General features: G+C 48.0%; 1 protein-coding gene across 3 annotated transcripts in view; it reads right to left on the reverse strand.

Moving 5' to 3' along the window:
- Nucleotides 1-6,268, reverse strand: part of RERG (RAS like estrogen regulated growth inhibitor) — an 881,812-nt gene extending 875,544 nt beyond the window's left edge. The window contains exon 1 of one of the 3 annotated variants that reach the window (XM_069628365.1): nt 5,873-6,268. The gene's annotated coding sequence lies outside the window, so the exon portion shown is untranslated. Of the gene's footprint in view, nt 1-5,755 lie in introns of all 3 variants that reach the window. The other 2 variants (XM_069628363.1, XM_069628362.1) reach the window with 2 other exon arrangements.
- Nucleotides 6,269-22,306: the final 16,038 nt, after the last annotated feature.

Below are 22,306 nucleotides of genomic sequence, written 5' to 3' on the forward strand. Positions count from 1 at the left end.
ACACAGAGAGTCATGCAACGTGGTAAGGAAAGCAGGCGTCAACTACAAGACCAACCCCAAAACTTTAACATGCCACAGGCATTGTGCATGGTGGGAAGGAGAGCAGACAGCGACTGCAATATTAGTCACGCAACTCTCTGCAACACAGAGAGGCATGCAACGTGGTAAGGAAAGCAGGTGTCAACTACAAGATCATCCCCAAAACTTTAACATGCCACAGGCATTGCGCATGGTGGGAAGGAGAGCGACAGCGACTGTAGTATCATTCACGCAACTCTCTGCAACACAGAGAGGCATGCAACGTGGTAAGGAAAGCAGGTGTCAACTACAAGACCATCCCCAAAACTTTAACATGCCACAGGAATTGCGCATGGTGGGAAGGAGAGCAGACAGCGACTGCAATATTAGTCACGCAACTCTCTGCAACACAGAGAGGCATGCAACGTGGTAAGGAAAGCAGGTGTCAACTACAAGACCATCCCCAAAAATGTAACATGCCATAGGAATTGCGCATGGTGGGAAGGAGAGCAGACAGCGACTGCAATATCATTCACGCAACTCTCTGCAACACAGAGAGTCATGCAACGTGGTAAGGAAAGCAGGCGTCAACTACAAGACCATCCCCAAAACTTTAACATGCCACAGGCATTGTGCATGGTGGGAAGGAGAGCAGACAGCGACTGCAATATTAGTCACGCAACTCTCTGCAACACAGAGAGGCATGCAACGTGGTAAGGAAAGCAGGTGTCAACTACAAGACCATCCCCAAAACTTTAACATGCCACAGGCATTGCGCATGGTGGGAAGGAGAGCGACAGCGACTGTAGTATCATTCACGCAACTCTCTGCAACACAGAGAGGCATGCAACGTGGTAAGGAAAGCAGGTGTCAACTACAAGACCATCCCCAAAAATGTAACATGCCACAGGAATTGCGCATGGTGGGAAGGAGAGCAGACAGCGACTGCAATATTAGTCACGCAACTCTCTGCAACACAGAGAGGCATGCAACGTGGTAAGGAAAGCAGGTGTCAACTACAAGACCATCCCCAAACCTTTAACATGCCATAGGCATTGTGCATGGTGGGAAGGAGAGCAGACAGCGACTGCAATATCATTCACGCAACTCTCTGCAACACAGAAAGGCATGCAACGTGGTAAGGAAAGCAGGCGTCAACTACAAGACCATCCCCAAACCTTTAACATGCCACAGGCATTGTGCATGGTGGGAAGGGGAGGAGACAGCGACTGCAATATTATTCACGCAACTCTCTGCAACACAGAGAGGCATGCAACGTGGTAAGCAAAGCAGGCATCAACTGCAAGACCATCCCCAAACCTTTAACATGCCACAGGCATTGTGCATGGTGGGAAGGGGAGGAGACAGCGACTGCAATATTATTCACGCAACTCTCTGCAACACAGAGAGGCATGCAACGTGGTAAGCAAAGCAGGCATCAACTGCAAGACCATCCCCAAACCTTTAACATGCCACAGGCATTGCGCATGGTGGGAAGGAGAGCGACAGCGACTGCAGTATCATTCACGCAACTCTCTGCAACACAGAGAGGCATGCAACGTGGTAAGGAAAGCAGGCGTCAACTACAAGACCATCCCCAAACCTTTAACATGCCACAGGCATTGTGCATGGTGGGAAGGGGAGGAGACAGCGACTGCACTATTATTCACACAACTCTCTGCAACACAGAGAGGCATGCAACGTGGTAAGGAAAGCAGGCGTCAACTACAAGACCATCCCCAAAACTTTAACATGCCACAGGCATTGCGCATGGTGGGAAGGAGAGCGACAGCGACTGTAGTATCATTCACGCAACTCTCTGCAACACAGAGAGGCATGCAACGTGGTAAGGAAAGCAGGTGTCAACTACAAGACCATCCCCAAAAATGTAACATGCCATAGGAATTGCGCATGGTGGGAAGGAGAGCAGACAGCGACTGCAATATCATTCACGCAACTCTCTGCAACACAGAGAGTCATGCAACGTGGTAAGGAAAGCAGGCGTCAACTACAAGACCATCCCCAAAACTTTAACATGCCACAGGCATTGTGCATGGTGGGAAGGAGAGCAGACAGCGACTGCAATATTAGTCACGCAACTCTCTGCAACACAGAGAGGCATGCAACGTGGTAAGGAAAGCAGGTGTCAACTACAAGACCATCCCCAAAACTTTAACATGCCACAGGCATTGCGCATGGTGGGAAGGAGAGCGACAGCGACTGTAGTATCATTCACGCAACTCTCTGCAACACAGAGAGGCATGCAACGTGGTAAGGAAAGCAGGTGTCAACTACAAGACCATCCCCAAAAATGTAACATGCCACAGGAATTGCGCATGGTGGGAAGGAGAGCAGACAGCGACTGCAATATTAGTCACGCAACTCTCTGCAACACAGAGAGGCATGCAACGTGGTAAGGAAAGCAGGTGTCAACTACAAGACCATCCCCAAACCTTTAACATGCCACAGGCATTGTGCATGGTGGGAAGGAGAGCAGACAGCGACTGCAATATCATTCACGCAACTCTCTGCAACACAGAAAGGCATGCAACGTGGTAAGGAAAGCAGGCGTCAACTACAAGACCATCCCCAAACCTTTAACATGCCACAGGCATTGTGCATGGTGGGAAGGGGAGGAGACAGCGACTGCAATATTATTCACGCAACTCTCTGCAACACAGAGAGGCATGCAACGTGGTAAGCAAAGCAGGCATCAACTGCAAGACCATCCCCAAACCTTTAACATGCCACAGGCATTGTGCATGGTGGGAAGGGGAGGAGACAGCGACTGCAATATTATTCACGCAACTCTCTGCAACACAGAGAGGCATGCAACGTGGTAAGCAAAGCAGGCGTCAACTACAAGACCATCCCCAAACCTTTAACATGCCACAGGCATTGCGCATGGTGGGAAGGAGAGCGACAGCGACTGCAGTATCATTCACGCAACTCTCTGCAACACAGAGAGGCATGCAACGTGGTAAGGAAAGCAGGCGTCAACTACAAGACCATCCCCAAACCTTTAACATGCCACAGGCATTGTGCATGGTGGGAAGGGGAGGAGACAGCGACTGCACTATTATTCACACAACTCTCTGCAACACAGAGAGGCATGCAACGTGGTAAGGAAAGCAGGCGTCAACTACAGGACCATCCCAAAACCTTTAACATGCCACAGGCATTGAGCATGGTGGGAAGGAGAGCGACAGCGACTGCAGTATCATTCACGCAACTCTCTGCAACACAGAGAGGCATGCAACGTGGTAAGGAAAGCAGGCGTCAACTACAGGACCATCCCAAAACCTTTAACATGCCACAGGCATTGAGCATGGTGGGAAGGAGAGCGACAGCGACTGCAATATCATTCACGCAACTCTCTGCAACACAGAGAGGCATGCAACGTGGTAAGCAAAGCAGGCATCAACTGCAAGACCATCCCCAAACCTTTAACATGCCACAGGCATTGTGCATGGTGGGAAGGAGAGCGACTGTGGCTGCACGATCATTCACGCAACTGTCTGCACCCGAGAGAGCCGTGCGACCGTGTAAGGAAAGCAGGCATCAACTACAAGACCATCCCCAAACCATTAACATGCCACAGGCCTTCTGCATGGTGAGAAGGAGTGCACGATCGTTCAGGTCACCCTGTGCACTGTAGAGAGCCTTGCAACCTGGGACGGAAAGTAGGCATCAACTATATCACTCACTAGACCTATTGCACGCCACCCTCACTGTGCAACACGGGAAAGAGAGCAGCAGGCACCCACAGTCACATTCACCGAGCTAGCTACACTACCATGAAATGGGGCAGCATGGGCAGACGGGTGCACGCCTGCTTCTGGATCATTCACGGAGCCTTCTTCCATCTGAGACTGCACAATGTGGGGGGATGGGCAGAGAACGTTTGCTTGAAGCATCCGAGAGAACGCGGAGATCTCCTCCATGCAGTTTGGGGGAAGCAGGGTACTACAATGTTCTGAGACTACCAATTGGCATGAGTAGCTAGCCTCTATACTAGGAAAGACATGGGCCATGGGCAGTTAGGGGGAACTAATGGGCCATGGAAACCTTGGAGCCCTTTCACTGAAGACTGTGTGATCAAATCTGTCCAGGAGGAAAGTGCAAAAATGGCGCTTAAAAAAAACCCTGGTATAGCAAGACAGGTATACAATGGCATTCGAGATCTCATACCCTCAGAGGAAAACACAGTTGGCATCAGAAGGTGAGCGGCAGAAATGTCCGTAACATTGTGGTGGAAATGCACAAAAAAAGGGACAGTGGGCGAGCCTAACAATGGCAAAGGGTAGCGGCTGTCCCGTGCAGATGGAAGCCAGGATGAAGTGGCAATAGAGGCAACACGTAGCTCCTATACTATCAAGTATCTACATAGCGCCTGATGCTGCATTCCTCACGCTTCCAGGCACTGTAAACATTGGTGTCATTGTTGCCCAATTGAATGGAGTGCAACTTAACAGTCTCAGGGATGAGTGAGGTGTGCAGGCTGGTCTTATGCCCGAGGCCATTGCAGAGAGCTACCCTCCTTTACAGGGTGATCGCTGTAATTGTAAAATGATTAAGTCTGCATATATGCCAAGAAGGGACTATAAAGGAAAAACGTGTTAGAAACATGGAAGTGTGAAAATGGAAGAAAGACGCATTCGCAAATATGCCAGTCCCCCTCAGCAAAGGGAACTAGAATAGTTTGACAAAGGCCCTGCTCCGTCAACTTTCACACTTCAGATTTGATAATATTGTGTGCCAAGGTTTCAAACCTCCCGAACACGTTCAAGTCAATATGTCCACAAACGCATCCGTCTACAGATGTCGGTCAGCTAGAAGTTCCGCTCTAGAGGATCCGGTTCCCAGGAGTGGTCGGGCAGCTGCAACTCCCACACGTTATACCGAGGTATTTGATTCATATTAAATGCGTTATGCGTGACTAAGGAAGGGATAGCTCTCCCCGGTCACGGCTGCAAGCAGAGCCCTGTCACATGCATTACAGAGCCCGTCCCTGGGAGCCGGCTAGGGCACTGAGCAGATCGACGGCTGCACCGTGCCACACTCACCACCCTTTCGCCCGCAGGACGTGTTTGCCACACAGCAGAAGGAAGGGCCGTGCAGACGCGCTCTTCTGCCACACTCGTTTGCCTCAGGGCTTTGCAGGAATTTCTCAAGAACCTTTCCACTGGTCTAGGAAGCACATACACCGATGGAAATCGCGGTGAACGCCCCACAAAGCTGCCGGGCCGGTGACCTTTGGGGGCGCCCGGGCTTGCGCCTGGCAGCGGCAGGTCTCCGGTTACCGTTCTCTGAATCCGGTCCCTTCACCGCAGCGCATCAGTCGCCTTCCCCGCGCAGCACCCGCGCAGCACCCGCGAGGGAGGCGGTCCGGTACTCACTGTATAATGCTGCCCATTGATAAATCCCCGCTGCTGCCATCACCATCCGCCCAGGCAACAGGTGACCAACCCCGGATTAAAACCACCTGCCGAACTTCGCAGGGCCCCCTGCAGAGCCATTCAGAATTAGGCAAAACTGTTTAGTTTTTTCCATTGCGCCTTTTGTTAGATTTTTAATAGGGGGTGCATATCCTATGACAGGGAGCTACGCAGAAATATTTGTGAAAGCATTTCGTATGTGTGCCTTTGTAACGAAGCTCAAACATAAACCACCACAGTTGGTTAATGGAACAGATGCATGTGAACCGTCCATTCGTTATTTATGAATGAGGGCGTACCGGCAATGACCGCAGACGTGCCGTGTTGTGTAGCCGCCGGTGCCTCGCCTTCAGCGCAAGCAAGCATTCACAGTCAGGGGTCCCCCGTCGGGCGGGCGGGCGGGCGCGCGCACTAACCTCAGCCGGCTGCAGACGGACAGGAATTCCCCCCTCACACACGCGGGGCTGTGCTGGGCACGGGAGGGTCCTCCGCGGACGAGAGGGTTCAGCCGGAGTGTGCGGGGATCCCAGGGGCCAGGGATTCCCTCTGCTCTGCCGGAGGGTGCACGCAGCACTGGGGACGCTGCCGGAAAATGCGGGGCGGTATGGCAGAGTATGGAAGGTGCGCCTATCGTGCGGCACTTCCACAGAAGGTGTTGCAGATGTGACATGCAGCCACCGTTGTTGCTACACAGGATGCCGAGGGGAAGAATCTATTGGCGCAGGCGCCACCTGCTGGAGAGCGCGGGCAGGTTGCAGCATGTGACGGATGACATGCCGGAGCACTGCTGGAAATTGGCGTACAGCGAGGGGGCCATCAAAACAAGCAGTGTCACCAACATATACACTAATGGCGCTCAGTAAACCATCGTTGGAAACATGGGAGGCGATTTATGAATTTCCCAGGGGAGGGGGGCCCAAATACAGGAAGTGACATCACTGGCAGTCATAGGACCGCAAATTTGCATGTTGCCAACTTGGTGCAACGGCGCACGCGGTGGTCGGGGGGAGGCGCGCGCAGCGCAGAACAGTGGAAACATTGGCTAGCATGTACCGCATATACTAAAGTCAAGTAAGAAGGAGATTTAAGCCTTCAAGTTGGATTCTGCCCCTACTCCACCCCTCCCATCCAGGTTGTAGTAGCCCTCAAAAGGCAGAGCAACACAACTAGGATGGGAGAACGAAATGCCGTTCCATCCTGTGAGTGTGTCAAACGTCAGAGCAAAGACTGTGCATGGCCTCCTACCTTGGAGCACAACCTCACTAATTTGGTGCAAATCTCGCAAGTGGGAGCAAGGGAATGCCCTGCGTGTTGTGGGCTGCAGACCCCGGATCACATGCTCACTTCTTCAGTGTGAAACTCTGGCCAAGGCTCTTTGGGCAAGCATTCAGGATGGGTCTCACACATATAAACGGTGTGATATATTGAGTGGGCACCTCACTCCTTGGAGCATAGTATCAACCGTTGATGGTAATCTCACAACTGAATGTAGTTTCACTCTTGGACATCTCAGTGACCCCATGTATATTAATGGGGTCAGTCTCCCCTCTGGGAAGACAATTATATTTCTGTTGAAACACTCTGAATTGTCACTCCAGTTTTATCGATCTATAGATCCATACCATATTCATTCAATGTGTGTGCATGGGTGATAACTTGTGTCTGAGAGAGCTCATTCTTTCATTCAGGAGAGATAAAGGGGTAACAACCCCCTGTATGTGGGGTCAGGCTCATTTTGCCACATGGCCCCTCCAGAAGGAGCGAGCAGGGTTTAAGACCCTGCTGATTCTGCTATCCGACAGATCCGAGCCTTCTATCCCATGCCCCATCACGGCTCCCAACATCCTGAGCGGCAGTTTATGGACAGCAGGCAGCTCCGCACATGCCTGTTGCCAATTGAATGTAGACAGATCTACTATTTAGACACTGGGAGAGAGCCATGAATCCACATTGGTGGTGAAGAAGCACTTAACATACAGAACACAATGGCATAGTGTTGCAGTCCTGCTGAGAAATGACAATTCTGAGCATGTGAGCAGTAGGCTGGATCAGTGCTGCCCCATAAAAGGTGTAGAAGCCTCTGTGAGAAGTGGCAGTACTGTCCCAACTGTGAGAAGTGATTAACTATGCTTAAGAACTTTGGGTTATTGAATAGTGCTGCTACATTCTGAGTAATTCCATCCCTTTAAATATATAAGCTCTTGTGTAACCACGACAGTGTCGAGTTATTCTGATGATGACAGACTTGCTCAATAGTTCTGGTTCTGTATCATTAAATGAACTTCAGATCTTTAGAGTATCGGAAGGATAGCTCAGGGGCAACGTGCTCACCTTGGAAGCAAGACGACACAGAGCAACACAGGTTCGCTCCTTCGGTCCACCCAACACAAGTTTGCTCCCTCGGTCCGCGCAACACAAGTTCGATCCCTAGGTCCGCGCAACACAAGTTCGCTCCCTCGGTCCGCACAACACAGGTTCGCTCCCTCAGTCCGCGCTTAGGAACCTCTGGGTAGTACATGCATAAATAAATAACCAATTAAAATAAAAAGAAATACACCCTCAACACGTGCACACTCAGAGACATGCAAACCGTCTAATTTGCCCTCTCCCTGCCCCTGCTCCCTGCCCCCTCCCTCGCTTTGCATCTGTACCTCCATTTCTAAAAATCCTTCTGGGTTGGGTGTACCTCTACATCTGTGCACCCCTCTTGCCAACAGGGGTGCACAGATGTACAAATACACCCAACCCAAAACGATTTTTAGAAATTGAAGGACAGACTTGCTTTGCATCTGCGCCTCCATTTCTAAAAATCCTTCTGGGTTGGGTGTACCTCTACATCTGTGCACCCCTCGTGGCAAGAGGGGTGCACAGATGTACAAATACACCCAACCCACAATGATTTTTAGATTTGAGGGGCAGATGTGCTTTGCATCTGTGCCTCCATTTCTAAAAATCCTTCTGGGTTCGGTGTACCTCTACATCTGTGCACCCTTCTTCTTAAGAGATGTGCACAGATGTACAAATACACCAAACCCAAAACGATTTTTAGAAATTGAGGGACAAACTTGTTTTGCATCTGTGCCTCCATTTCTAAAAATCGTTTTGGGTTGGGTGTATTTGTACATCTGTGCACCCCGGTGCACAGATGTAGAAGTATACCCAACCCAAACCGATTTTTAGAAATTGAGGGACAGATGCAAAGCAAGAACCTCTTGCTTTGCATTGGTCCCCCAATTTCTAAACATCGTTTTTCCCCGGCCTTTACCCGGGCCGCCAGAGAGAGACAAGGTATGCATGGAACAAAGGGCCATTCATACTGCATTGCTTCTCTCCGGCTGGGGGTGGGGGGGCTCAGCCCCAACTTCATTCTGCCGGGGGGGGGCCCGGGCCCTGCAGCCACCCCCATACTCGGAACCCCTGGTTGGAAAGAAAGGTTGTCCTGTCAAATAACTGCATATTAGTTCATATACAAGCAGAGCAGGGCGGGGCAGGGCGGGCCGACCGGCCGTAGGCGCCGTAGTCCCCCACGGCGTCAGCGCAGGGAGCCTTTTAAAAGCTCCCCCGAGGTGGGGTGGTTAGAGAAGTGTCATTTTGATGCGTGCGCATTTAACAACAAAAGGGTGCTGGCAACCTATTGAGATAATTACCACCCTGCTCCAAAAATTTTAAAAGGGCACTTCTCCCACCACAAAAAGAAACATTTGGCGCACCCCCCAATTGACCAGGGGCGCCAAATTGTTCATTTTTCTGCCCGGGGCACTGCTGCCACTAAGGCCGGCTCTGTATACAAGTAATATTGCTCTAAAAGTTATCCAAGGGAAGCAGCAATGATAATCTAGTTTCACATTCAGAGCACTGCGTGTGGGTATTTGTGATTAGGGACGTTTGTGACACCACAGCACGTTGAAAATAAAACATAACATTTCAAATATATGATAGTTTGATTGAGATGTTTTCAGAGCTGATCAAATAGGTGGTCTTAGTTTGCTTTCCAAACTCTAAGTTTTCAAACGCTACTAGTAGTGGACATTTTCCTAGTTGTTAAATTTGAGCCAATTCCTAGAATTGTAAAGAAACTTCTTTCTGAGAAAACAAGACTTGCATGTCGGCAAAACTGCCTGCACCAGTTGCAAAGTTACTTGTTAGCCTTGATAAAATATTTTTTTAGGAGCCAGATCCAGAGTCACCTCAGTAAGTAGGATGTCATCCCGCTGTGTTTAACGCTCCTCCTCGAGATATGATGACATCCTTCTCATCTCACCGCCCAGCAGTAACCTTGGAAGTTAATGACCTGGTGTGCGTCGATATCCACCTTTGACATGCATGTACAGACTCCAGTCAGGATGTGGATTGGAGGATGTGGACTGATCTGATTAGTTAGTCTATCGATTATGCTAATTGCCCAGTGTGATGCTGCACATGCATTGTAAGGACAGAGCCTCCAAGACCTTGACCTGTACCTCTTTTTAACATGTGTGTTCTGTGTTATTTTCTGCAGAGGAGTCCAGCAGCTGTTCCTCTTTTTGGTTATGGTGAACAGACCCTAGGGATACCCTTATGGCACCCATGGGTGGGGGGTAAAACCCTCTACCCCTAGTGTATGTTTTTTGGCGCCTGTGCGTGGCCCACGGAGCAGGGTATGGACTGGTGGCAGCTCCATGCTGACTTTGACAGGTGCTCTGAGTATCCTCCATTTTGGGATACCTAGGCCCTGCCATTGGAATCAGTTTATTCCTGATAGGAGACAAGATTGCCCCTATGGCCTGTTACCTTGCTTTCCAAAAGTCCTGAGAATCCCTGACCCTGTCACTTCCCCTGACTGGCTGTTGGGTGGAAGTTCTATACATGGTATTGTGGGGAAGTCCAGGCCAGACTGGCTGGAGCCTTTCCAGTGACTGTATGTTGTGGGTACACCTTTGGGGTGCGACCTGGGTGAATGGACTGTGTGACCAATATACATTTAATGCTGTGTGACACAATGAATGAGACACCCCTGCCAAAAACTGGTATGAATACAGCGTGAAGTGCTGAATGGCTGGGTGCTTGTCCCAATACACATTCCTTGTTGTGAGAGTCTGGAGGGAGAAGCATGGCCTGAATGCACTGTGAGCCCGATTGGCTGCCTGCCTGCTGAATGCCTTTCTGAATGATTGGCTGCCTGAGCCTGGCTCAGCAGTGTGAATGAGAGGCATAACAGTATATCTGGGGACCTGGTGACCCCTCACTTACTGGAATTGTTCAGAAGCTGAAGTCGAAACTTGATGCTTACCTTGAAGCCCAACTGGAAGAAGTAGGCTTTGCTGCGACTTTCCTTTGACGCAATCTGAAAGCTGTCATGTTTCCAAGAACTGATACAAGAGAGGACCTGGCTAGGAGACCTCTTCCTGAGTTACGAGGGACCATCAAGCAGCAGCTAACCTTCACCAAGGCTTCCTGGAAGTCAGTCCTTGAAAGGCTGCCGACCGGAGAAGGGGACCGCCGATGAATCTGATGTGAAGCGTCAGGATGTCGAGGCCGTCGATGACCATCACCATTGACTCAGGTTCAAAAGACTGCAGTAACCTCGTCGACCAGAGCCGCAACGTTCCATTGCCTAAGACAGTTTGAAATCAAGGACTCCCTTGCTCATCACCGTCGACCGATTTGTCCCGGCGGAGAAAGTCAAAGTCGCTGACGAACCAAGGAGAATCCGCTGGTGGGTTTCCCGCCATCCGAAGTCCACAAAGACGCAGACGACGATCCGCAAGCCAGCCGTGGTCGAGTACCAAATGCCAAATGCTGACGACCTAATGCCCTTGCTAGGCCTACGTTCTTCATTAAGTACTCTTTGCGGCAACAAACTCCCGTCATTGAGGTGCACAGCACACTTCATCTTTGCTGAACGGTCACGACCAATCGTCGACGAGCACCGCAAGGACCAAAGCTGCTGCCTTGACAACATTGTTCACCTTTTTCCTTGAGGAATCTCGACGATCCGTGGCTTCTGCCTTAAAGGGAGTTTACTCAAGAAGGATCCATCGATGACCCAATGAAGAACCCTGCTAAACCAGGTACATTGGGGTACATTTTTAGAAGGGAACAAGACCCTGCTAAACAATATATGGTCTGGGCTTGTTGATACATTTTATTTACAGATTGCCTAGGTGGGGGGATCCTCACACAGAACTGTGTCTAGTGGTAGGGACCCAGTATTCTGCCAGTTTAACCCAACTTGTCTTCCCTCTTATGTCTGTTGTTAATTCACTTTACTATTTGATTTGTATGTAGACTCAAGTGTGTCACCTCTAAGTCGTTGCACAGCCCCAATGTCAATAAGCGGAAAACAATTGCACTATGTATATAACAGAGAATCAGATACAGTATGACAGGGTGTGCAATCTAATACATTTGTCAGCCAAAATACTTTTAGAGCAAATTTTATAGTTTGTTTTGAAAAAACAGAACTGCCGACACGTGTTTCGACCCTAAAAAACGGATCCTTTTCAAGGCAAAACTGTTGGATTCGAAACCAAGAGGTAGAAGGTCGAACAAACAATAAATCAACATATGGAAGGGATGGGGGCAGAACCCATCAGAGGAAATCAAAACGGTAAACCAATCCAAAACCATTGAGTCATGTCAGAAAACAGAAAGAAAACCCATAACAAATAATAAAATAATCCAAATAACATTGCCACACAATATAACAAATAGATGTGTGTTACCATATGTTATGGAGCATTTCGTTGGCCAGAGTCCCAAGTTGAGATGTCCAAATGTTTATGGTCACAAATGGGAAACAAAAATTGTGAAAATACATGATAAGCTGAACTTCTTAGGATCACACATATGTAACTATTTACACATTTTGTGCCAAATGATACTATCTGATGAAAATGGGAAGAGTTTTGTGCCAGAGTCCAAACTGTTCATCCTTTAAGCACCTCCGTGACTAACATGTAAAGAAAATGATGTGGTCTATCTACCACCACCCACATGTGCATAAGTAGTGAAGTAGCCAAACTCGTAATGAGGCCCATTGTGTTACTTTGACATGAATATTAACATTTCTTTCTCAGCTTCTTAAGGAAATGTTATCCTCAGAATGTATATTCCTTACATTTTAACGGACATAGTACAATATGACGTATTTGAGGCCAGTGAGTTCCATGGACCTAATAGACTCCGTTGTGTGGTTTGAAGCCTTTGAAAATATGCTTTCTCTCAGAATAAAAAATCAAAAACGTAATGTTACCACCCCTTTTGAAAAAGAAAGATAAATATTAAGAACATTTTTGTCTCCAGAAAACCCTAGTAACATTAAGTCTTTACCAATAAGTTCATTTTGTTGTACCTAGTGATGGAAAATAATGATTTAAATAAGCACGACAAAATGCACGCACAGTACAGTATTCTGGTGGTTTTTTTTTTGTGCTCTGCGACTGTTACTTATGAGGAAATTATCTCTACTTTTTCCAGTGAACATTCTGTTATATATTAATAAACAGGTTGTAAACACGTTTGTAGCCGAAAGAAAACATATAGGCTTACTAACAACCCATACATATAGTTGTTAATAATACATATTTGAATACAATTGTCAAGTATAATATCGAGTAATCGAGCTAGATACAAAAAGAGATTTCTCACCCATTGCGACAGGGAAAGGGATGGCTAAGTAGAGGGAGATTGGGGTTAGAAGAGGCAAGGGGGAAAAGGAAGGGAATGTTAGTACAGAAAAAAGATTTGTGGATAAGCAGGACATGAGTGTTACAGAGCACACAGGGTAGAGTCAGAGACGCGCCCTTGGGTAAGGACTACTGGCTGTAAAACCATTGATTCCTGAGTGCTGGGTGTACAGAGTCACAAACAGAGATCGATGCAATCAGAAAAAGAAAACACGCTGGACAGACAGACAGACACAGGGTGAGGCAGACAGGTGTATCGTGGAAGGCAGATCTGAAAAACTTTGGTGCAGAGATGGGGAGAGGCACGAGTACAGACCTGGTTATAGAGACAGAAAGAGAAAGATGGGCACAGAAATAGAGAGAGAAGTAGGGAGATAGAGATGAACCGAAATAGAGAGATGCATGGAGGGAGATTGTTAGATACAGATGGTAAAAGGGAGATAGAGGGATGAATAAAAAGAGAGATGGATAGAGATGGAGAGAGAGGCATTTAGAGATGGAGAGAGACAAAAGATATATAGAGGTGGATAGAGAGATGCATAGATGGATAGAGTTGGAGAGAGAGATGGATAGAGGGAGCTAGAATAATGCATGGAGGCAGATGGATAGATATAGAAAGGTGGATAGACGAAGATATAGAGGTATGGACATAGAGATGGATAGAGACGGTGAGTGAGCCATTGAAAGATGGAGACAGATGGAAAGATAAAGAGAGATGGATAGAGAGATACTTAGTTGGAGATGGATAGATATAGATGGAGAGAGAGAGATGGCTAGTGGGAGATAAAGGGAAGGAGCGAGGTGGATGGATAGAGATGGGAGGTGGATAGAAATGGGCAGATAGGTGGATAGAGGGAGATAGAGAGATGCATAGAGAAAGATGGATAGACATTAAGAGATAAACAAAGACAAAAATATACATAGAAATGGATAGAGAGATGCACTGATGGAAATTGATTGAGATGGAGGGAGAGATAGAGATGGATAGAGGGAGATAGATGGATGCATGGCGGGAGATGGATGGATTGACATGAAGGGATAGAGTTATAGAGTTATATAGATGGAGATAGAGGGATACATGGCGGGAGCTGGAAAGACATGGATTGAGGTGTACAGAGAGAGAGAAATAGTGACAAGCGCACCTGTAATGATGCCTATAACACAAGCAACCTTTGAAGCAAAGTATCCATTGAGAAGACCATTCATTATGTACCCACAAGGAACTGACAGCCTATTGAAAAGACCAGTGAAGATGGATGAAAGAAGAGACTGGTGATGTCACACGAAGAAAGTGAAACACCTCAGAAGAGATAACAGAAGAAAAGATGAAAAGATCATATAGAATCTGATGACGAAGTAAGAACCGAGTAAACGTTCAGATGCAGAGTGAAGATCATACATATGAATTGCATGGAAGAAAGTGACAACCATTTTATGCTATACTAATACTATAGGTAGTGAAAAGCTTGCAGCGATGCCCCAAGGTGTATATATGCATAGGAATCTGGAAGTTCTACATTGTATTTGAGCAAACTGAAACCCTGTGAATAGAACGGCTGGAAAAGTGTGGCGCAGCAAGATAAACTCAGCTGAGAATGAAAGGAGCATCAAGAGGCCTGCTTGGCCAAGTGTCAAGGGGTGAAGCTTCCAAGAACGAGTTCATTATAATGAAATGATACAATGTACAAGAAGGCGAGAAGCTGAGCTCCGGTTAAGATGCGGTGGAAGGACATTGGGTGCCAAGTTCTAGCCATTTAATATTATTAAATACAGAGATGAAGCTTGAAACATGGTCTTCAGTCACATGACCTAGACGGAAATAGTCTTGGGCAGGCTAAACCAAGACCAGAAGATTAAATCATACCCACATTCCCTTTTATTCCCAGGAGAAGTGATACTTTACAAGGCCGAGTACAAAGACTATTCTCATGGCAGACAGCTTGAGTGATGATGGATGATGGGCTAATAGGGTGGGGAGACATTGTCATGATCTCTGCTTCCAAAAGGTCAGGGTTTTCCCAACTCCCTTGGAAGCAGATCCATAACCCAGGTTCCGAGTGCCAACCAGTCCCAATTGGGACCTTTTGGACCCAGTCCTGGCGCCAGTGGCACCAGGCTCATAAATATGCCCAGTCCCAGCGCTGGAAGCGCCGGGCTCATAATGCTTGGGTGGACTTACCTGCAGCAGACCATGCTGCTTACTTGCCTGCCAGTTGAGCCTCTGATCCTCTTCTGTTTGGAACTACTTTTCCTGTTGGGTGGGGCAGGAGCCACTCCCTAGATTCAGAACACTGGAACTCTTCTGGAAAGCAGGAACTCTTTTCTTACCAGGGGTGGCTGTGGAAGGAGACACCTAAGCACTACAGGAGGCTATTTAAACCACACCCGATGGATGAATCTTGCTTTGCGTTATTCTGCATCCTCTGCAGCAGAACGCTCATCGTGTCTTCTGCATCTGATCCTGGGCCTAAGGAAAAAGGCTTACCATCCTGAATCCAGTCTTCAGCAACACCTATAAAGACAAGAAAGAACAGGTTAGCATTACGGTCTTCAGTGACAGCTCTTCACTTACCTGGTCCATCGGCTGTCACCAACGCCTCGCGCTGCATTCCGGCATCTGAAAGACAAAGGCTTACCTACTCTTCGTGCGCTCCGGAGGTCTTCACACTGCATTTCGGCATCTGAAAGACAAAAGCTTACCAACTCTTCGCACGCTCCGGAGGCCTTCGGCGCTGCATCCCGCATCTGAAAGACAAAACAAGGTGCGTTTAAAGACATTGGGGAACTTTAATACTCACGTGCCATTACTCCTTTCCACATCTAACCCAGTGGGTATTCCGGCACCCTGCAGCCGCTCCGAACTTGTACCTGCAAAATAAAAAGACAGTTAGAGCGCATCGTGAAGCAGGCAACAAGCGCTTACTTACGTGCTTCCAGGCGCTTCTATTCATCACACAGGCTCCATCTTCAACTCACTTCAGCCCGTCATCCGCCATCGCCGGAACCCTGCAAAACAAGAGACATCATTACTAAAGACTTTAAAGACATTAGAATTACTCGAAACTTACCGTTCGTGCAGTAAACGACGGACAGCAGTCCTCTGAAGTCAAGAGGCCTGCTCCCCTTATCCAGTGAAGAAACTGGTTACAGCACCCTGCCCCGAGGCAGATGGAGAGCACAGCGTTCACTTACCTAAGGTGAGAGCGTTAACCTTTGGGGTTCTACAGGAGAAGAGAAAGGGAAGAAGAGAGAGACATTCAATAACCCAGTTCCTTAATCCCATATTTTCTATCTGCAGACATCTTACCCTTCGAGTCAGACATACAGTGCACAGAGGTCCAGCCCAAAGAGCCAGCCGTGTGTTACGCATCACCTTTGAAGATACGGTATACGCCCAGTCAAGACCGGCGCCTCTACGGGAATCAGGTGAGCGTTACAGAACGCAAAGCCTACCACAAAACTCCCGTCCAGGCGCTATAGAAACCTCGGATACCGACCAGCTAGCCCAGTTACTTGGGGAACTAAGGGCAGAAGTGCATGCAGCCCGTCAGGAAACGAACGCTCTAAGAAGGGAACTGATTATTTCCAAGGAGCGAACCGATGATCCCGCTAGACAATTGCTACAGTCACAAGCCGGACCGACCCCGTTACCCGCATCTGGGGGAAATCTTCCTTCTACATCCTCTATGAATCCAGTGCAGATCAACCTACCTGGGAATGTACCTCTGGCTCCGCCCGAACGATTTTCTGGTGACCCAAAGAGGTTTTCAGTATTTATCAATCAGTGCCGGTTGCATTTCTTATGCCGGCCAGCAGCCTTTCCAACTGATCAAGCTAAAGTAGCTTTCGTGCTTTCGTACCTTAGTGGCAATGCGGCAGACTGGTCGATCCCTCTAGTAAATCAAGATGATCCGGTCCTCCATGATTTTCAAGCTTTTCAGCTCAGTATGGAAAAACTGTTCGCAAGACATTCACAGGGGCAGGCCTTGGACAATGAGCTTCTTTCGTTGCGACAAGGTAATCAAGACCTCTTGGCTTATATTGCGTCTTTCAACAGACTGATAGTGGAAACTCAATGGCCTGAGGACAAAAGGATTACGCTGTTTTATAGAGGTCTACGTGGAGAGCTCAAAGATGTGTTAGCCCAAGTAGTGAATCCCCCACAAGATTGTTCGGACTATATAGACTTAGTCGTTCAAATAGATCACAGACTGCAGAACAGGAAGGCCGATCGTTCCAAGTTTGATGCTCTAGTATTTTCCAAACCGCCAACTCCTTCCAAAGGAGTAGACTCCGGGGAACCCATGCAAATAGGGGGTCTGAAAGGTCCTCTAACACAAAAGGAGCGGGAAAGGAGAAAACAGTTGCAATTATGCCTCTATTGCGGAAACTCAGGGCACTTTCTTCGAGACTGTCCGGTGAAACCTGCCAAGAAGGCAGTAGGAGCTGCAGTTACCAAAGTTACAAACTCTGAGCAGGGAAACCACCTCGCCCGACAAGAATAGAGGCTCTCTTGCCGAGCGTGAAAACCAGTTCCATGACCTCGCATTTCGTGATACCTATGGTCCTCATTAGCCCTGATAATCCGGATCGATTACATGCAATTGAAGCTTACGTCGACAGCGGTGCCATCGGCAATTATGTGGATCATGAAATGGTTTTGAGGATGAATCTAACTCTTTGTCCCAAGGCTGTAAAGGACGTCATTACTACGGTGGATGGTACGGAGATAGCCTCCGGGCCAGTAACGCATACCACTCAAGAGGTGACGCTAGTAAGTCAAGGTGGACACCATGAGAAGATCGTGTTCGATGTGATCAAGGCCCCTCAGTTTCAGATTATTCTAGGAATACCTTGGTTAGAGAAACACAATCCTCTGATCGATTGGCGAGCAAGAACGGTCCAGTTTCCAGACTGTGTCTCTACTTGTCACCCTCCACCTGGTGTTGCACTGGCAGCAATTTCTTCAGAGACTCCCCAGTTACCTCCCGAATACCTAGAATACCACGATGTTTTCCGGAAGGATCAGGCTAACTCTCTACCTCCTCATAGGTCTTATGACTGCCAGATAGACCTGATACCTGGATCTACTCCTCCTTGTAGTAGAATTTATGCCCTCACCGAGCCTGAGAACCTTCACCTTCAACAATACCTGGATCAATACCTGGCAAATGGGTTTATTCGTCCTTCCAAGTCCCCTGCTTCTTCAGCTTTGTTCTTCGTTCCAAAAAAGGAAGGAGACCTTAGAACTTGTATAGATTATCGCTCCCTGAACCAGATCACCGTTAAGAATAGATATCCGTTACCTTTGATCCCTGAACTCCTGGACCAAGTCAGAAAAGCATGCATATATACAAAGCTGGATCTTAGAGGAGCTTACCACTTGGTACGAGTAAAAGAGGGCGATGAATGGAAGACGGCCTTCCGCACCAAGTATGGGCTATTTGAATATCAGGTCATGCCCTTCGGACTTTGCAATGCCCCGGCCACCTTTCAATATTTTATGAACGATGTCCTCAGAGAGCTCATAGATGTGTGTGTTGTTGTTTACATTGACGACATCCTCGTTTATTCTTCATCGGAATCTGAACATCGGAAACACGTGAAAATGGTCCTCGAAAGATTGCGTCAACACAAACTTTTCGCTAAGTTGGAAAAATGTGTTTTCAACGTGACTGAAGTTGAATTCTTGGGATTCATATTATCACCTGGCGGAGTGCGTATGGATTCAAAGAAGGTCGATGCAGTTCTCAAATGGCTATCACCATCCTCCGTAAAAGGTGTGCAAAGCATGTTAGGCTTCGCTAACTTTTACCGCAGGTTTATCCCCGAATTCTCTCGAATAGTCCAGCCCATCACTGCCTTGTTAAAGAAAAACAAACGTTTTGAATGGTCTACCGAGGCGGAACAAGCTTTCCAGGATTTGAAGACTAAATTTATCTCTGCACCAATCTTAAAACACCCTCGCCCCGAACTCCCCTACATCGTGGAAACTGATGCTTTAAGCCTTGCCATGGGGGCAGTTCTATCACAAAAGGACCCGGTAACCAATCAGTTGCATCCCGTGGCATTTTGGTCCCGCAAATTCTCGCCTCCTGAAATCAATTACACGATTACTGACAAGGAACTTATGGCTATCAAGTCTGCCTTTAAGGCTTGGCGGCATTATCTGCTGGGGGCCCGACACACCGTTACTGTGATTACGGATCACCGAAACCTGCAATATTTGAAAACCGCAAAAGCCCAATCCTCTAGACAACTCCGTTGGGCATTATTCTTTGCCGAGTTTGACTTCATAATACCTATCGACCTGGTACAAAGAACGGTAAAGCTGATGCCCTTTCTCGGATGGGAGTGGAAGAACACTTGATCAACCCTAAACCTGTACCAATCATTCCCGAACAAAGAATTCTGGGTGTAATCGCCACAGAATCCATAGAGGAAGTTAAGGATAAAGCCAGGCAACTTGTAACTCCAGCAGACTTACAGAATTGGCATCTGCAGGGAAAGGACTTTGCAGTAAAGGACAACTAATTGTATTTCCAAGAACGATTATACCTACCCAGCACAGATTTACAGAAAAAAATAATCTCTTGTTATCACGATTCTTTAATGGAAGGACATCCCGGTATGGCCAAGACCTCAGAAAAGATCAAGCGCTACTTCTGGTGGCCGTCTTGGAAAAAAGATATCAGAGACTTTATAATGTCCTGTGGAGTATGCGCCCAAAACAAGAGTCAAAAGGAAAGACCAGCAGGCCTCTTACGCCCTATTGACATCCCACCTCGCCCTTGGCATACGCTTTCTATGGACTTCATCACCGATCTACCTCCATGCTCCGGATACAATACGATTCTAGTAATCGTGGACTTATTCTCCAAGATGGCGCATTTCATTCCGCTCAAAGGCTTGCCAACAGCAGCAACTCTGGCCCGAGAATTTCTCGAAAACATCGTCCGACTGCACGGTTTTCCTTCGGTTCTAATTTCGGATCGAGGTAGTCAATTTATTTCTCATTTTTGGCGAAGTTGCTGTCGGTCGGCTCAAATTGATGTGAGACTATCGACCAGTCACCACCCTCAGACCGACGGACAAACCGAGAGGACCAATCAAACTCTGGAACAGTATTTACGCTGCATGCTGCAACAAACTGAAAAAACTTGGAAAGACATCCTGTGGATAGCCGAATATGCCTACAATAACTCTGTCCATTCGGGAACTGGGAAAACCCCGTTTTTTCTTTTGTACGGCAGTCACCCTCGAACCTCGGAGTTGGATCCCCTCCAAGATCTTGAAACACCAGCAGTAGACTACCTGCATTCTACAATCACCCAAGCCTTTAAGGAAGCTGTTTCTCACCTTCAAAGGGCTAAAGAACAATACAAGAAAGGAGCAGATCAACATCGGAAGGAAGCCCCTCAATATCAAGTAGGGGATCAAGTCTGGTTATCCACCAAATATCTACCTCTAAAAGGGCCACGCACATTCAACCCAAGATACCTTGGTCCCTATTCCATCACTACCATAGTAAACCCAGTAGCGGTCAAGTTGGACTTGCCCCTGCACATGAAGATACATCCGGTCTTCCACGTCTCTCTATTAAAACCCGTGCAACCTCAAACCCGACTAACTAAATCTCCAAAACCTATCCTAGTTGATGGAGAACTTGAGTTTGAAGTCAAAAGCATTCTGGACTCCAAGATCTCCAAATCTAAACTATCTTACCTAATTGACTGGAAAGGCTACGGCCCCCAAGAGAGATCCTGGGAACCTGCTGAATATGTCCACGCTCCTCGCCTCATCAAAAGATTTCACCGAATATTTCCTGACAAGCCAAAACCCCCGGAGAAGCCCGGTTTGGGAGGGGCCTTGAGGGGGGGTACTGTCATGATCTCTGCTTCCAAAAGGTCAGGGTTTTCCCAACTCCCTTGGAAGCAGATCCATAACCCAGGTTCCGAGTGCCAACCAGTCCCAATTGGGACCTTTTGGACCCAGTCCTGGCGCCAGTGGCACCAGGCTCATAAATATGCCCAGTCCCAGCGCTGGAAGCGCCGGGCTCATAATGCTTGGGTGGACTTACCTGCAGCAGACCATGCTGCTTACTTGCCTGCCAGTTGAGCCTCTGATCCTCTTCTGTTTGGAACTACTTTTCCTGTTGGGTGGGGCAGGAGCCACTCCCTAGATTCAGAACACTGGAACTCTTCTGGAAAGCAGGAACTCTTTTCTTACCTAGGCGTGGCTGTGGAAGGAGACACCTAAGCACTACAGGAGGCTATTTAAACCACACCCGATGGATGAATCTTGCTTTGCGTTATTCTGCATCCTCTGCAGCAGAACGCTCATCGTGTCTTCTGCATCTGATCCTGGGCCTAAGGAAAAAGGCTTACCATCCTGAATCCAGTCTTCAGCAACACCTATAAAGACAAGAAAGAACAGGTTAGCATTACGGTCTTCAGTGACAGCTCTTCACTTACCTGGTCCATCGGCTGTCACCAACGCCTCGCGCTGCATTCCGGCATCTGAAAGACAAAGGCTTACCTACTCTTTGTGCGCTCCGGAGGTCTTCACACTGCATTCCGGCATCTGAAAGACAAAAGCTTACCAACTCTTCGCACGCTCCGGAGGCCTTCGGCGCTGCATCCCGCATCTGAAAGACAAAACAAGGTGCGTTTAAAGACATTGGGGAACTTTAATACTCATGTGCCATTACTCCTTTCCACATCTAACACAGTGGGTATTCCGGCACCCTGCAGCCGCTCCGAACTTGTACCTGCAAAATAAAAAGACAGTTAGAGCGCATCGTGAAGCAGGCAACAAGCGCTTACTTACGTGCTTCCAGGCGCTTCTATTCATCACACGGGCTCCATCTTCAACTCACTTCAGCCCGTCATCCGCCATCGCCGGAACCCTGCAAAACAAGAGACATCATTACTAAAGACTTTAAAGACATTAGAATTACTCGAAACTTACCGTTCGTGCAGTAAACGACGGACAGCAGTCCTCTGAAGTCAAGAGGCCTGCTCCCCTTATCCAGTGAAGAAACTGGTTACAGCACCCTGCCCCGAGGCAGATGGAGAGCACAGCGTTCACTTACCTAAGGTGAGAGCGTTAACCTTTGGGGTTCTACAGGAGAAGAGAAAGGGAAGAAGAGAGAGACATTCAATAACCCAGTTCCTTAATCCC

The sequence above is a fragment of the Ambystoma mexicanum genome, chromosome 12 (genome assembly GCF_040938575.1).
Source record: "Ambystoma mexicanum isolate Mex_15411 chromosome 12, UKY_AmexF1_1, whole genome shotgun sequence".
NCBI lineage: Eukaryota > Metazoa > Chordata > Amphibia > Caudata > Ambystomatidae > Ambystoma > Ambystoma mexicanum.